The sequence below is a fragment of the Bufo bufo genome, chromosome 6 (assembly GCF_905171765.1).
Source record: "Bufo bufo chromosome 6, aBufBuf1.1, whole genome shotgun sequence".
NCBI lineage: Eukaryota > Metazoa > Chordata > Amphibia > Anura > Bufonidae > Bufo > Bufo bufo.
Genome location: NC_053394.1, coordinates 72,404,579 through 72,420,003, shown reverse-complemented (window position 1 = coordinate 72,420,003; position 15,425 = coordinate 72,404,579).

Here is a 15,425-nt window from a genome sequence, read left to right as displayed (position 1 = left end):
GGTACTTTGTTTTCTTTAACGTCTGCACTGTACCATATGAAAGGGGGTTCCCATGTCAGAGAACCCCTTTAAAGGGGTTATCTGGGAATTTGGTATTGATGACCTATCCTCACTATAGGTCATCAGTATGTGATTGGCGGGGTTCTGACTCCTGGGACCCCGCCGATCAGCTATTCGAAGAGGCGGCAATGTCAACGTACATCGTTCACATTGGCCTAGGTGCCGCTCAGTCCCATTCAAGTGAAAGGGGCTGAGCTGCAGTGCCAATACAGCTGCTATACAATGTACAGTGCTGTGCTTGGTAAGTTGTGAATAGTGGCTTCGTACAGCTGATTAGTAGGGATGCTGGGAGTCGGAACCCTGCTGATATGATACTGATGACTAGAGATGAGCGAATTTCCGGTTATGAAATTCGTTTGCGATTCGTTTACTGGTAAATGGTGAATTGCGTTATGGATTCCGTTACCATGGACCATAACGCAATTCTATGACTGCATGCCTCTAAAGGGACTCCCCTGCATAATGGAAACCAGACGGATCCGTTATGCATTCCTTCATAGAATTGCATTATGGTCCGTGGTAACGGAATCCATAACACAATTCCCCTTTTACCAGTAAATAAAGCGTGAACGAATTTTAAAATATGAAATTTGCTCATCTCTTTTGATGACCTATCCTTCAGATAGGTCATGAATATCAAATACGTTGATAATGCCTGTAATATTCTACAACAGAGCTAAGATGCATTTGATATTGATGTTCAGAGGGGGTGTTGCTTTAGAGTTTTTGCTCATTTTTCGCTGGTTGAACACATTGGCAGGGCCGGCCTTTGGGGTGTGCGGCCGCACAGGGCGCCATGGCAACAGGGGCACCTGGCGGCCAGGGCCGGACTGGCCAGGCTGTGCCAACAGCGAGGAGGCACTTGATACGTCGGTGCCCTTACTACTTTATAGACGCCCGTGCACGCTTCTCATTTACAAGATTCAGAATCCAACGAATCCCAGGCATAGTCATCTGTGTCTATGGGATTCGAACCCATGACCTTCTGTATAAGAGGCAAAGCACTTACCCACACAGCTAGAAGAGCTGCATAGCCACTGACTGAAAAAATATGAGACTTCTACTGTAGACTCTGTTATAGCTGTTATAGCCAGTGTACATCTATACACATGACAGCTGCCCCAACACACCCAGCACTGTTATATCTCTATATGACAGCTGCCCCAGCACACTCAGCTCTGCTATATCTCTATATATGATAGCTGCCCCTAGCAGAGCTGGGTGTGCTGGGGCAGCTATCATATATAGAGATATAGCAGAGCTGGGTGCGCTGGGGCAGCTGTCATGTGTATAGATGTAGCAGAGCTGGGACTGCTGGGGCAGCTGTCATGTGTATAGATGTAGCAGAGCTGGGTGTGCTGAGGCAGCTATCATATATAGAGATATAGCAGAGCTGAGTGTGCTGGGGCAGCTGTCAGGTGTATGGATGTACACTAGCTATCAAAGCTATAAACGAGTCTACAGTAGAAATCTCATATTTTTTTCCTTCAGTGGCTATGCAGCTCTTATAGCTGTGTGGTTAAGTGCCTTGCCTCTGATACAGAAGGTCGTGGGTTCGAATCCCAGCAGAAATTTTTCTGAAATAGAGGCTAAATTAGAATACACAAGCACTGACTCCATATATGGACATACGGCGGGACACAGGCCGGAAGAGGCTGCATCGCTGACATGGAGGTAAGTATACGTTTTTTTAAAATTTATTTTTTACATACCCGACTGTAACTGCCACATCGGGGGAGCGGGAGGCACTTGATACTGGCACATGGGGGGAAGGAGAGAGGCACTTGATACTGGCACATGGGGGGGGGGGGGGAGTTGGCACTATGGTACTGGCACATGGGGGGTGGGGGGGTGGGAAGGAGAGAGGCACTTGATACTGGCACATTGGGAGGGGGGAGATGGCACTATGATACTGGCACATATGGGGGGGTGGAAGGAGAGAGGCACTTAATACTGGCACATGGGGGAGGGGGGTTGGCACCTGATACTGGCACATGGGGGGGGGGGGGTTGGCACTATGATACTGGCACATGGGGAAGGAGAGAGGCACTTGATACTGGCACATTGGGGGGGAGATGACACTATGATACTGGCACATATGGGGGTGGGTGGAAAGGAGAGAGGCACTTAATACTGGCACATTGGGGGGGATGGCACTATGATACTGGCACATGGGGGGGAGAGGCACTTAATACTGAAACATGGGGGGAGATGGCACTATGATACTGGCACATGAGGGGGGTGGGTGGGAAGGAGAGAGGCACTTGATACTGGCACATGGGGGGGAGATGGCACTATGATACTGGCACATGGGGGGGAGAGAGGCACTTGATACTGGCACTTTTTTTTGGGGGGGGGGGCGAGATGGCACTATGATACTGGGACATGGGGGGGAGAGAGGCACTTGACACTGGCACATTGGGGGGGAGATGGCACTATGATACTGGCACATTGGGGGGAGAGATGGCACTATGATAGTGGCACTTTGGGGGGGCAAGATGGCACTATGATACTGGGACATGTGGGGGGGGGGAGAGAGGCACTTGATACTGGCACATGATGGGGGGCATCTATGGGGACACTTACTGGCACATTATTGGGGGGCATTAAGGGGGTCCCTTTTTACTGGCACATTATAAGGCCCTTAACCACCTCAGCCCCTATAGCTTAAACACCCTTAATGACCAGGCCACTTTTTACACTTCTGACCTACACTACTTTCACCGTTTATTGCTCAGTCATGCAGCTTACCACCCAAATGAATTTTACCTCCTTTTCTTCTCACTAATAGAGCTTTCATTTGGTGGTATTTCATTGCTGCTGACATTTTTACTTTTTTTGTTATTTTTTTGCAATAAAATGACATTTTTCACTTTCAGTTGTAAAATTTTGCTAAAAAAACGACATCCATATATAAATTTTTCTCTAAATTTATTGTTCTACATGTCTTTGATAAAAAAAAAAATGTTTGGGTAAAAAAAAAAATGGTTTGGGTAAAAGTTATAGCGTTTACAATCTATGGTACAAAAATGTGAATTTCCGCTTTTTGAAGCAGCTCTGACTTTCTGAGCACCTGTCATGTTTCCTGAGGTTCTACAATGCCCAGACAGTACAAACACCCCACAAATGACCCCATTTCAGAAAGTAGACACCCTAGGGTATTCGCTGATGGGCATAGTGAGTTCATAGAACTTTTTATTTTTTGTCACAAGTTAGTGGAAAATGATGATTATTATTATTTTTTTCTTACAAAGTCTCATATTCCACTAACTTGTGACAAAAAATAAAAACTTCTATGAACTTACTATGCCCATCAGCGAATACCTTAGGGTGTCTTCTTTCCAAAATGGGGTCACTTGTGGGGTAGTTATACTGCCCTGGCATTCTAGGGGCCCAAATGTGTGGTAAGTAGGTAAATGACCTGTGAAAGTAGGTAAATGACCTGTGAATGTGGGCCCCTTTGCCCACCTAGGATGCAAAAAAGTGTCACACATGTGGTATCGCCGTATTCAGGAGAAGTTGGGCAATGTGTTTTGGGGTGTCTTTTTACATATACTCATGCTGGGTGAGAGAAATATCTCGGCAAAAGATTTTTTATACAAAGTTGGCATTTGACCAAGATATTTATCTCACCCAGCATGGGTATATGTAAAATGACACCCCAAAACACATTGCCCAACTTCTCCTGAGTACGGCGATACCAGATGTGTGACACTTTTTTGCAGCCTAGATGCGCAAAGGGGTCCACATTCATTTTATGAGGGCATTTTTAGACATTTGGATCCCAGATTTCTTCTTACGCTTTAGGGCCCCTAGAATGCCAGGGCAGTATAAATACCCCACATGTGACCCCATTTTGGAAAGAAGACACCCCAAGGTATTCAATGATGGGCATGGCGAGTTCATAGAATTATTTTTTTTTTGGCACAAGTTAGTGGAAATTGATATTTTTCTTTTTTTTTCTCACAAAGTCTCCCTTTCCGCTAACTTGGGACAAAAATTTCAATCTTTCATGGACTCAATATGCCCCTCACGGAATACCTTGGGGTGTCTTCTTTCCGAAATGGGGTCACATGTGGGGTATTTATACTGCCCTGGCATTCTAGGGGCCCTAAAGCGTGAGAAGAAGTCTGGAATATAAATGTCTAAAAAATTTTACGCATTTGGATTCCGTGAGGGGTATGGTGAGTTCATGTGAGATTTTATTTTTTGACACAAGTTAGTGGAATATGAGACTTTGTAAGAAAAAAAAAAATAATTTCCGCTAACTTGGGCCAAAAAAATGTCTGAATGGAGCCTTACAGGGGGGTGATCAATGACAGGGGGGTGATCAATGACAGGGGGGGGTGATCAGGGAGTCTATATGGGGTGATCACCCCCCTGTCATTGATCACCCCCCTATAAGGCTCCATTCAGATGTCCGTATGTGTTTTGCGGATCCGATCCATGTATCAGTGGATCCGTAAAAATCATACGGACATCTGAATGCAGCCTGACAGGGGGGTGATCAATGACAGGGGAGTGATCAGGGAGTCTATATGGGGTGATCACCCCCCTGTCATTGATCACCCCCCTATAAGGCTGCATTCAGATGTCCGTATGCGTTTTGCGGATCCGATCCATGTATCAGTGGATCCGTAAAAATCATACGGACATCTGAATGCAGCCTTACAGGGGGGTGATCAATGACAGGGGGGTGATCAATGACAGGGGGGTGATCAGGGAGTCTATATGGGGTGATCACCCCCCTGTAAGGCTCCATTCAGATGTCCGTATGTGTTTTGCGGATCCGATCCATGTATCAGTGGATCCGTAAAAAATCATACGGACATCTGAATGCAGCCTTACAGGGGGGTGAGCAATGACAGGGGGGTGATCACCCCCGTCATTGATCACCCCCCTGTAAGGCTCCATTCAGACGTCCGTATGCGTTTTGCGGATCCGATCCATCTATCAGTGGATCCGTAAAAATCATACGGACATCTGAATAGAGCCTTACAGGAGGGTGATCAATGACAGGGGGGTGATCAGGGAGTCTATATGGGGTGATCAGGGGTTCATAAGGGGTTAATAAGTGACAGGGGGGGGGGTGTAGTGTAGTGTAGTGTAGTGGTGTTTGGTGCTACTTTACTGAGCTACCTGTGTCCTCTGGTGGTCGATCCGAACAAAGGGGACCACCAGAGGACCAGGTAGCAGGTATATTAGACGCTGTTATCAAAACAGTGTCTAATATACCTGTTAGGGGTTAAAAAAAATCACATCTCCAGCCTGCCAGCGAACGATCGCCGCTGGCAGGCTGGAGATCCACTCTCTTACCTTCCGTTCCTGTAAGCGCGCACGCCTGTGTGCGCGCGTTCACAGGAAACCTCCCGTCTCGCGAGATGACGCATATATGCGTGACTCTGCGCAGGGCTGCCGCCTCCGGAACGCGATCCTGCATTAGGCGGTCCGGAGGCGGTTAATCATACCCAGTGTCACCCATAGCCAGTCTCCTGCCCCCCTTAATCATACCCTGTCACCTTTACCCAGTCCCCTGCCCTTTACCCAGTCCCCTGCCCCCCTTAATCATACCCAGTGTTACCCTTACCCAGTCCCCTGCCCCCTCAATTAGACCCTGCCCCCTTAATCATACCCAGTGTCACCCAGAGCCAGTCCCCTGCCCCCTTAATCATACCCAGTGTCAACCAAAGCCAGTCCCCTGACCCTTAATCATACCCAGTCTCTGTAACCCTTAATTTAAGGGGGGCAGGGTCTAATTGAGGGGGCAGGGGACTGGATAAGGGTGACACTGGGTATGATTAAGAAGGGCAGGGGACTGGGTAAAGGTGACAGGGTATGATTAAGGGGGGCAGGGGACTGGCTATGGGTGACACTGGGTATGATTGTACTTGTTTGCACTTGCACTTAAATTATCTGTAATAAAAAAAAAACTGTTTGTTACGAAGATTGTTTTCCTCTTTGTGTATGTTTAGGTGAACGGGAAGGATGGGGGGGGGGGGGGGGGCACCATAAGATTAGCTCGCACAGGGCGCCTGAACACCTAAGGCCAGCCCTGCACATTGGCAAATGTACAAAGACAGAATTATTATAATAAAGTCAAACCAAGTTAAAAGAAAAAAAAGCTGCCATTTGAAAAATACGACTCACAAATTACACAATCTTCTTATGGGCCTGCATTTAATTTCCCATTGCTCTGTATTATTTTTTCCATGGGAGGGACCTTAAAAAAATCAAAATCAAAATCATCTGCTACGGTATGTGAAGTGTGGATATAGGAGCCTGCAGCTGCAGCTCAGGTTTTTTTTACGGGACTTTGTGTAGCGTATCAAATCACAGGGGAAAACACGTGAGGCTCACAGTGGACAGATGGGTGTAATAGTTCATGTACTTACAGTTAGCAGATGCCTCCCTGGGCTGGCGTACAGTGGATGGGAAGACAGCAAGAAATCCTCTGGGGCACTCTCTGTTACAGGGAACATCAGCCAGATGTTGGTTGAGGTGCCCTTGATGATGGTGGTGGTGTTTAGGGTGCTTGTAGGCGGCTGGGCCCCTGAGTTCGTGACGCCAGCACCGTTAGGTGCAAATGTTGAGAGTAGTAGGAAGGATGAGGAGTCAGTTGTAATAAACAGTTGAACGTTTACAGAATCAATTGTCTTCAGGAAGTCAGTACAGATACAGTTCATATGTATGATATAAGTCAGTGATGCCCAACCTACGGCCCGCAGGCCAGATCCGGCCCGCGAAGCTGTGTCATGTGGCCCGTGCGACTTCCTGGAAAAAGTCTAAGGTGCACCAATACGCCTTAGACTTTTCCCCCACATTCATCAGCGCAGCGATGCTGCCTGTGCCTGAAATAACCAATGGCAAAGCTACTTACAGCAAGGAGCTTTGTTATTGGTTGGTATAGGCACGTGCCGGAGCGATACAGGTCCTGCAGCAGGGGAAGCCGGTGTTTGCTGGTAGGAGGAGGGGGCGGCTCCAGGGGTGGCTGTTGTAAGGAGAGCAGGGCGCGCTGCCCGAGGACCTTGGGAAACATGACAGGGCTTCTGGAGAGGTATGGAGCCATGGACTCCTGTGACTGGTCCCGGTGACCCTGCTCCCCCCTCCTCCTATCACCTCACTAATGACCCTGCTCCCCCCCTCCTCCTGTCACCCCACCAGTAACCCTGCTCCCCCCTCCTGTCACCCCATAGGGAAGAAGCTGAACAGACTCCACTGACTATGATGGGATCCATTCAGTTTCCGTTCTGGATCCGCAGATTTGAAGGCCTACGTATTATGTATTTTAGTAATGCTCCCACGTGCCCCCTCACAGTGTTTGCATTTCTTTCTGGCAAAGCTACCTGGTTCAGGCCCGCGAAATTTGTATCATGTCTTGTGCGGCCCTCAGACGAAAAATGGTTTGGCACCACTGATATAAGTGATGACTCAGAATTAGGCTCAATTGTAATGCTATTATCAGGTAGTGGCAGTTGTCAATAGAGGGATTCTTCTAATGCTGATACTCTATGGGCAAATTGAAGATTTACTTTAAGTTCCAACTCTAGCACTCTGGTACTGAATATGACATTTGCTTAGTTGATATTTTGAGTTAGCCAATAAGGGCGTTCCCCTCGCGGCAGGCAAACACTTCTGCTTCATTATTTGCAGGATACTCTATCGTAGAATTCAAGGTCCACTATATCCCGGAAGGCTTTGTAGTGGTAAAGACAACTTTGCGCATTAATTGTCTATTTGTGTCCCGGCACTCGGAAAGTTGCTCTCAGGCACTTGTGCTTATGAGGTCCGTAAGCTAGATTTAACTGTAACCCTCACTAGTCTCTCCCTATATCCAGACATAGACTTACTTGTCTGTGCTAAGCTGCTGTAGATAAATGTTAGGTGCACTCCCTTAGCCGTGCCATGACCAAGGGGTAGAAACAGCAGGCTGCATGGTGGACGATGCCTGTTTCTCTCCTCCATGAACTTGCTTTTCCTCCTCTCACTAACTCCTTCACTCCCTGTTCTTCTCTACATTCTCCTCTAAGCTAGACACACCCAAAGCTATATATATTATGTGGTGCCAGCACCACCTAGGGGCGAATGGGTGTGATGACATTGCCAGCCACATAATAGGATACAATAGAATTCAAATAAACACATATATATTCAGATGTTTAAAGTGTCCCATTTACACACACACGTGGGACGCTGCATTTGAAAGAGCTTTATAATTCTCCATGTATTAAGCCGTTCTGTAGTTTTGCTTTATTTCTCCTTTGCCAGACATGTTAAGTCAGTTATAATGGGCGTCTTGTGCTGTTTTTCAGCCTTCAAATAAAGGATTCTTATTATTTCATTCTCCATGACAACAGGAAAATCCTGTCTGAGTCATGACCTAAAAATAAGCAGACTAGCGGAGGACTGTGCTGAGCCTCCATGTCATGGCACAAAAGGGACTTATATATACGGTATATTTTGCTTTCCTGTTGGTACCGAGATACAGAAGAGCAATGGATCTGTTTCAACCTGCCAAAATACCTAATAATCTTCTTCTTCATCCACTGATGACTTCTATCCTGAACAACATTTCTGGGTTAGGCTACATTCACACCACCATATGAATGAGTCTGCATCCGTTCTACAATCGTGCGGACCCATTCATTTCAATAGGGCTGCAAAAGATGTGGACAGCACAGCCGTTCTGCGGCCCCGCAAAAAAAGATAGAAATTGCGGACAAAAATAGGCATTTTCTATGGTAGCGGTGGCCATTTGCGGTCCGCAAATTGTGGAACACACACGGGCCGCTATCTGTGTTTTTTGCGGATCCGCTATTTGTGGATCTGCAAAACACTGCAGTCTTGTCAATGTAGCCTTATTTTTAGGTCTGGACCGACAATCTGTTTCTATCAGTTTCCTGGAGGGCTGCCCTAAGGTCTCTATTACATGGGCAGATTTTCGACTAATTATTGGGAATAAACATTTGTGAAAAATGCTTATTCCCAAAATTTGCCTTGTGTAAATGTGCCACCGACCCAGTTGTTTATGTGGGGAAAAGTAACCATGTTGTCTATGCCCCATGAAAGCTGGAATATGCTGCCGACAAACATACTGAAAGGGCATGAATCCTCTTCCCCTCTGTACCAGTCTGTTAAGGCTCCATTCACACGTCCGTGGTGTGTTGCGGACCTGCAAATTGCGGATCCGCAACACACCCGGCCGGCACCCCCTATAGAAATGCCTATTCTTGTCCGCAGCTGCGGATAAGAATAGGACATGTTCTATCTTTTGCGGAGCTGCGGACCGGAAGATCGGGGCCGCGCTCTGCAAATGCGGATGCGGACAGCACACTGTGTGCTGTCCGCATCCATTCCGCCCCCATCGAGAATGAATGGGTCTGCACCCGTTCTGCAAAATTGTCGAACGGATGCAGACCCATTTGCGGATGTGTGAATGGAGCCTAATAGGTTCTCGTTTATCGTATTTTTATATTTACCCGCTCTTGATGTACAGTGTCATGGAATTAATGGCGCTTTCAAATAAGTAATAAATGACCGGGGTAATGATCAGGAATTAACTAGTAGGTCTCCATCATTGCTCTGTGCACGGGCCCATGTAAGTAGGCTCTAGAGAGTCTAGACTGTAAAAGGGCTCGTCTTTTGTGCAAAAATAATAGGCCTAAAGTTTCCCATACATCTTCAATAGCTATTTCTCTCAAACCATCCATACTCGTACATGCTCAGCTGAGTGTGTATGTGTTTTCACTGGAGTGAGAAGAGCGAGACGCTGCCAGACACCTCTGCTGGTATCTCATCTCCCAGACGAACAAAAGGTCAGGCATTGAAATTCACAGGTAATGTCAGGGGGGGGGGAGTAGAGGACTTCCCATACACAATAGAATGTCGACTGGCTCCCTCAAAAATGGCCGGTTCACCGGTCACTACCTTGTGGGCCTTAACGTACAAAAGGGGGTCATAAATCTGCCATGGTAGAGGGAAGTAGTTGAGATCTTGACACTGGACCACCAGACATTGACAGCAGAGACCCCTGTGCAAGAACAGTTTATGCGCTCCCTGATATTACCAGATGGTAATTTGATGATAGATCTGTTATTTTGACCCTGAGCTTATCTGATTGGAATCCGCTATGTTGTCACAGTACCTGAAAAAAACTGATGTCAGAGCAGGTTCCCTGACAAATCCACCACAGGGACTTAACAAGGAACCACAGGACTCCATAACAAAACTTGGAATGATGCCCCATTTCATCATGGGCAACATAAGCAGAAACCAACAGGATGCTGGGTCATCTAGCAGCTGTTCTACCTGCCACCCTGATAGTTATGCCCATGTCCTAGCAGCTTTCTTCTCAAAAACCCATCTGTGATCTCACAGCAGATTACCAGATGGAGAGTTGAAATGTCACAACTGCTAATCTGACTCTTATGACATCACAGGTATCACAACATATCACCTGTTTTGACACCCGCTAGTGATGTCACAGCAGTTTACCTAAATGCACCTATGATATCACATGACAGAAATACAGCTCTGATATCACAGTGGTGTAAAAAACCTGTGATATCACAACAGCTCACCTTACTGAAACCCACTTGTGACGTCATAGCAGAATACCTGACTGAGACCTAATTGTGATGTCACAGCCGCTTAGGCTAAGTTCACATCTCCGTTCAGCATTCATGTTGTCTTTTCCAGCAGAGGAGTAGACTACTATAATTACCATACCAGACATAGCCGGGCACCGTTGGATCCCTGTAACAGGATCCAGCAGTATTTTTCCAGCAGAAAGTCAGCATTTATGTTGGAAACCCACCAGATCCCATTATAGTGAATGTTGATCCAGCAGTGTCTGGCAATACTAGATAAAAACCCACCTCTTCAGACAAGCCTACAACCAGTCACCCTGCTGCCTCTATACCGCCATGACTAACTTCACCCGCACCTACTGTGTCCTTCTCCCATACCATGTAGATTGTAAGCCCTCACGGGCAGGGCCCTCTCTCCTTTTGTACCGGTTTTTAACTAGTCTTGTGTATGCTTAATGCAATTGTCTGTATTATGTATGTATACCTCTTCTCATATGTACAGCGCTATGGAATGAATGGCGCTTTAATAATAATAAATAATAATAATAATATGGAAGCTCCTGTAGTCTGCTATTCTTCCAGGACAGACTAGCGGAATGCCGAACGAAGATGTGTACCTAGCCTTACCTAATTAAAACACATTTGTGAAGTCACCATAGATTACCTGATGACACAGTTGTGATGTCAAAGTAATATGAGGGACTGAAACTTGGTTGTGATGTCACAGCAGTTAACCTGACAAGAGCCTACTTGTGATGTCACAGCAGTTTACCGGACAAGCCCAATTGTGATGTCACAGCAGCTTACTTGACAAAATCCCACATGTGATGTCATAGTAGCTTTCTTAACAAGAGCCCACTTGTGAGTACACAGCAGCTTACTTAACAAGAGCCCACTTGTGATGTCACAGCAGTGTACTTGACAAAAGCCCACTTGTGATGTCACAGCAGTGTACTTGACAAAAGCCCACTTGTGATGTCACAGCAGCTTACTTGACAAAAGCCCACTTGTGATGTCACAGCAGTTTCCTTGACAAAAGCCCACTTGTGATGTCACAGCAGTGTACTTGACAGAAGCCAACTTGTGATGTCACAGCAGTTTACCTGACAGAAGCCCACTTGTGATGTCACAGCAGTTTACTTGACAGAAGCCCACTTGTGATGTCACAGCAGTTTACTTGACAGAAGCCCACTTGTGATGTCACAGCAGTTTACTTGACAGAAGCCCACTTGTGATGTCACAGCAGCTTACTTGACAAAAGCCTACTTGTGATGTCACAGCAACTTACTTGACAAAAGTCCACTTGTGATGTCACAGCAGTTTACTTGACAAAAGCCCACTTGTGATGTCACAGCAGTTTACTTGACAGAAGCCCACTTATGATGTCACAGTAGTTTACTTGACAAGAGCCCACTTGTGATGTCACAGTAGCTTACTTGACAAGAGCCCACTTGTGATGTCACAGTAGCTTACTTGACAAGAGCCCACTTGTGATGTCACAGTAGCTTACTTGACAAGAGCCCACTTGTGATGTCACAGCAGTTTACTTGACAGAAGCCCACTTTTGATGTCATAGGAGCTTACTTGACAAGAGCCCACTTGTGATGTCACAGCAGCTTACTTGACAAAAGCCTGCTTGTGATGTCACAGCAGCTTACTTGACAAAAGCCCACTTGTGATGTCAGATCAGTGTCCTTGACAAAAGACCACTTGTGATGTCACAGTAGCTTTCTTGACAAAAGCCCACTTGTGATGTCACAGCAGTTTCCTTGACAAAAGCCAACTTGTCATGTCACAGTAGCTTACTTGACAAGAGCCCACTTGCAATGTCACAGTTGAAAGTGTGTGATGTCACAGTAATGATGTCACAGTAACTTACTTGACCTCTTGTGATATCTAAATAGATTAAGCAGGGGCAGACACCAACCACAAAGGGTCCCTATGCAAGAACAGTATATAGGCTCCTTAACTTTTAACCCCTTATTTGATAACAATCAGGTGCTAGCAATAGAAGAACCTTATTAATGACTTTCCAGATAATTCCTTATGGCTGTACCATTCAGTCAGTAATTAATAGACATGGACTGGAAGGAGCATAGCCCCTTACAAGTGATTGAATAGGTAGCAGTGGACCCTTTTTCCTGCAGGACCCCTGCTGGGGTTGCATATATAGTACGCCATGGCACTGTACTAACAGGTTGTTACCTGATGCTATAGAACTACTGCAATGTCATCTATGCAGATAATTATAGCCTTGGGGCCAAGCACATGGCACAAGCCCAAGAGTAGCAGTCCATCCTTAGCCTGAGATTTCTCCGCCTGTCGTATAAAGATGCAGAAGTAACACTGCTTGAAATCCAGCAAACATTTAGGCTACGTCTACACGACGACATTTGTCGCGCGACATTTTGTTGCACTAATGTCGCGCGACAATTTTTATAATGGCAGTCTATGGTGTCGCACTGCAACATGCTGCGACTGCGACGCAACAGTCGCAGAAAATCCATTCGAGATGCACATGGCCATATATATTTCTCGGTCCGCAAAACACATATCTGCAAAAAATACAGATGACATCTGTGTGCATTCTGTATTTTGCAGAACGGAACAGCTGGCCCCTAACAGAACAGTACTCCGTAATGCGGACAATAATAGGACATGTTCTATTTTTTTGCGGAATGGAAAACGGAATGCACACGGAGTAACTTCCATTTTTTGCAGACCCATTGAAATGAATGGTTCCGCATATGGTCCACAAAAAACAAAACAAAAACAGAACGGACATGGAAAGAAAATATGTTTGTGTGCATGAGCCTTAATACACACAATGCCATCAAGAAAAGATAACACCTCCCTCCTGTACTGATAGTAATTCACAGGAAGTGAAAAAAGCAAGATAGAAATGTATAAATTGCAGGTTTTACTGAATCGTTTCCTCCAAAACTATATGTCAATTTGCTCGACTTCTCCTGCTCTATAACCATTGCATTTTTGGTTGACAGGTCTTCTTTAAGCCTCTAACGGGCAAGTCAGCACAGATAGAGGTGAGCAGGTAATCAGCAAGTTATTTAAAATATCTAGATCAAAGGTGCTCTTCCAGACTTGGTGTTTTAGGAAGGCACATCCTCTTAGGTAGACTTACTCTACCATATATGTTACTCAGTAAATATGAATATCCGGAACACCTTAGGTCGATAGCTACAATACATGAGCATAAACTGTCCATATTGACTACCTGACCTTACAAATTGTGTTAGCGCCAGCCTGGAGAGAAGACTAGGAATGATCAGGTCCAATATAGAGCAATAATAGAGTATTAACATACAATCAAGGGATATAGCAGGGGCACATATAGTGGTCTTACCTTAGCTTAGTTAGTATCAGTGCACATGAAAGGGAACCTGTCACTGTGAAATACAGTGCAATCTGCATCTACAACTATCAGTGACTGTCAGCTATCTCTGTATACACACTTACACAGAGAATACGATCAATCACTGATAACACCTCCTCTGTGTACAGCTATCAGTGACCGACAGCTATCTCTGTATACACACTTACACAGAGAGTGCTATCAGTCACTGATAACACATCCCCGTGTACAGCTATCAGTGACCGACAGCTATCTCTATATACACACTTACACAGAGAATACTATCAATCACTGATAACATCTCCCCCATGTACAGCTATCAGTGACCAACAGCTATCTCTGTATACACACTTACACAGAGAGTGCTATTAGTCACTGATAACACATCACCGTATACAGCTATCAGTGACTGACAGCTCTCTATGTATACACACTTACACAGAGAATGCTATCAATCACTGATAACACATCCCATGTACAACTATCAGTGACTGACAGCTATCTATGTATATACACTTAAACAGAGAATGTATGATATCAATCACTGATAACGCTGCCCCCCCCGAGTACAACTGAAGTCAGAAAAAGCAGAGATATAAATGTATAGATTACAAGTTTTACTAAATCTTTTTACACAAAGCTATACATCAAACTGTTCAGCTCCTCCTGCTCTATAACATGGTGCCTGCAGATTACATTGCATTTCATGGTAACAGGTTCTCTAACTCAGCTATTTTTACTCACAATACATCACCTGAGTTTGTGTCACACCACCTCCATTGTTGCTACTTCCGCTCTTCACATACTTCCAGCTGTGCCATTTGCGTCCCATCTTTAGACTCAACCACATACATCCAGCCATTGAAAGTTATGCTAAGGTGATGCTATGGTATCCTCTGCATCAAACAATACCTGTACAACCAGAAGTGTTTGCTAAAGCAGAGATTTTCAAAATTGTAATACTCCGGCCTCACCAGCCAATTAATCCAGTGAACAAATACTTCCGCGTAACATAGACAACTGTACCATGCAGTGTAAATAAGACTTCATATCACCACCAAATACCACAGCAGGCCACAAAAATGCAACAGAGACTACCTCAAAAGCACCAAATACCACTGACAGCATCAATGTTCCAATTTCCATCTTTATCCCCTTTCCACTCCTGTCCCACTTGCAGCAGCATCGCTCCCCTTCCCACCCCTCCACCACTGGTAGCAGGATTGTTGCCATTCTAACCCTTCCCCCACTGGCTGCAACATTTGGCTAAAATGGCATCAATAGGCAGCACCAATTATAATGTATAGAGAAAAACAGTACAGGAGTACTAGAGACCATGAGCTGGGAGGCACTTTGCTATCCTTCTGAATCTATTATTTCTATGTACAGTAATGAGTATTTATAGC